The 2,464-nt window shown below is 57.2% G+C and overlaps 1 protein-coding gene across 2 annotated transcripts in view; it reads right to left on the bottom strand.

Annotated features, from left to right (window-relative positions):
• L3MBTL3 (L3MBTL histone methyl-lysine binding protein 3) overlaps positions 1-1,093 on the bottom strand; it is a 75,184-nt gene extending 74,091 nt beyond the window's left edge. The window contains exon 1 of one of the 2 annotated variants that reach the window (XM_042826480.1): positions 1,028-1,093. The gene's annotated coding sequence lies outside the window, so the exon portion shown is untranslated. Of the gene's footprint in view, positions 1-596; positions 642-1,027 lie in introns of those variants that run through there. The other variant, XM_042826488.1, reaches the window with a different exon arrangement.
• Positions 1,094-2,464: the final 1,371 nt, after the last annotated feature.

Below are 2,464 nucleotides of genomic sequence, written 5' to 3'. Positions count from 1 at the left end.
TTTCGGTATGTGCATGTGTGTGCAAACTTTCCCCAAAATGGCGGAAATTGGGAGATGATTATATTTTAAATATCTCTCGCGCACAGGCACACAAAGTGCGGGAGCGACGGGAACGCCAAACTCTCCGCTGCGCGCTGAGCGCGGCCTTCGCGCACGGGGACCCGCGGCACATTCAACCGGTCCATCCCGGCCGCCGCCTGCCGCTTCCGACCGAAAAAACGGGGCTCTCGCACCGCCCCCCCCCCCCGCCCGCGCCTCCCCCCCCCGCGCCCGCACCTCGCCCCGTCCTTCGGCGTGCGCGAACAAAGAGCCGGGGCCGGGGGGGAGCGCAGCGCAGTATCCCCCCCGCTGCCCGCCCTCCAGCGCGCAGCCCCGCGCCCCCCCCCCCGCGGCCCCATCGCGTTTGTCCCCGCGGTGCCCCGCGAGCGGCGTTAAATGGAGCCGAGCGGCGGCTCGGCGGTGGGGCAAGTCCGCAAAATGTCTCTCCCCTTCCCTTCCCCCGCCCCACGGGGGCCCCCGCCCCCCCTAAAGAAGGCCCCCCCGGCGCGTTTCGGCGGCTCCCTCCCCCATACGGAGCTCTATGCACATGCACATACGTGCGTGCCCGTGGCTGCGCCGAGATACGCGGCACGGCTCGATGCGCGTACTCCCGTCATGTGTTTGGGGAGAGAAAAAGAAATAGCAGGCACCTCTCTCTCTCTTTCTTTTGTTCCTCTTTCTCACTCACACACTTGGGGCGCGGGGAGGCACCCCGTGCCCCGGCCGCTCCCCCGCCACTTGCGAGTCACTTGCCCACTTTCCCCGGCGCGAACTTCCATCCCCGCCGTGCGGGTGGGGGGAGAAGCCCCCTCCCTTCCCCGGCGGCGTTTCGTAAGGGAGGGCGAGGAGGTGCGCCTCTGCCTTTCTTTCGCTCTTCAACTTTCATCCTCACCTACGGCCGAACCCGACCCCACCGCCGGCCTTCGGCCGCCGACGCCGTTCCCCGGCCGCGGCCGGCGGCTCCGGCTCGCAACCCGCCGTTCCTTACCCCCCCAAATTCTCTCTCTCTCTTTTTCTCCGGCTCTCGAGTAGGTCCTGACAAATATGGTCCAGGGCTGCGGGCACAAGTGAGCATGCGCCCGCCGAGCCAGGGCTGGGGAAAGGGGAAACTGCTGCCGCCGCCGCCGCTCGTTCTTCCTCCCTCGCCTGCGCTGCCGCTGCGCCGGAGCCGCACTCGCGGCAGTGGCAGCGCAGGCGAGGGTGGAAGAGCGAGCGGCGGCGGTTGAAGTCGGCGGTGGCGGAGCGCACGGCGCCCTACGAGGTGCGGCATCCCCAGTTGCATGCCGACGCCGGAGGAATAATAAGAAGGCTTGCGCGGCAGCGCGCTGCTATTTTTGGTCTTTTGGAAAATAACGCGCTGCGCCTTTTTTTCCTTTTTCTCCTAGTCTTCTCGCCGTCTTTTCCCCCATTCTTTCACTAAAAGGCGTGACGGGTCGCTGCCTGCCGTCCGAGCCCGGAGCCGAGCTTCTTGCCTTGGGATGTCACACGGGACCCGGCTGGGGGAGTGCAGCCACGCACACTCCTGCGCTCTGCTACGGCGCTGGGCCTCGGTCCGCTGCAGCCGGTCTGCAAATGGAAAGTAGTTTCACCTGTGCCACCTGCCCTCCATCACTCCCTGTGCTCACAGTGGGAAATATTTTCTGTCACTTGTCATTGTTTAGAAAATGCTACGAACGGAAGGGCCCGTGGTTTTTTTTGTTGTTGTTGTTTTTGGTTTTTTTTTATGGGGTTGGAGAGGGTGGGGTACCTTCACCTAGACGGAGGGCTGCAAAGCAGCATTAAACAGAATAGAGCTACATGAGGCCTAACTAGATTGGTGAGAGGGAGGGAGGAGGATTGCAATCTGTTGTGTATATGATGCTTGAAAACATTTAGATACATAGATAGGTATAGGTATAGATAGATGTAGATATAGGCAGATATAGATGGGTAAGTAGATGAGAGAGTGGGGGGGAGAGGGAGAGACAGAAAGTTTCAGACAAAGTGTAAGCCAACATGGAATACAGTCATCATTATACTTACCAGAAATTTTTTATTCAGATCACATGATATCTCTGTAAGATGGCCATGTTCTGAAGGCGAGGATTGGCAAAGTGAATTAAGCATTTTTAGTAGTTTGGCATGTTGTTATGTCTCTTTTAAAATAGCCATCAGCCTCCTATTTATCCCAGTAATTACCAAGTCCAGACTTTCCCTTGAATTTACATATGCTTCCTTCTACAATTACAGTGACAACTGTGGCCCAAATTATTAAAACAGGAATAAGATAAAAAACCAGGAATAAATACTAGGATTAATTATCAACATAAATAAAGATATGACCAAAAACACTCACCTACAAAGTCAGGATAGCCAAAATGTGATTTGTATCAGACAAAAGAAACCCTTTTTTGCTAGTATGGGTATACACAATTTATGATGGGTA

Source organism: Centrocercus urophasianus, unplaced genomic scaffold, assembly GCF_019232065.1.
Source record: "Centrocercus urophasianus isolate 14NV4802_14NV808 unplaced genomic scaffold, USGS_Curo_1.0 seq_10, whole genome shotgun sequence".
NCBI classification, from domain to species: domain Eukaryota; kingdom Metazoa; phylum Chordata; class Aves; order Galliformes; family Phasianidae; genus Centrocercus; species Centrocercus urophasianus.
Note: the sequence above shows the minus strand (reverse complement) of the source record. Positions and strands in the feature narration are given on the sequence as shown.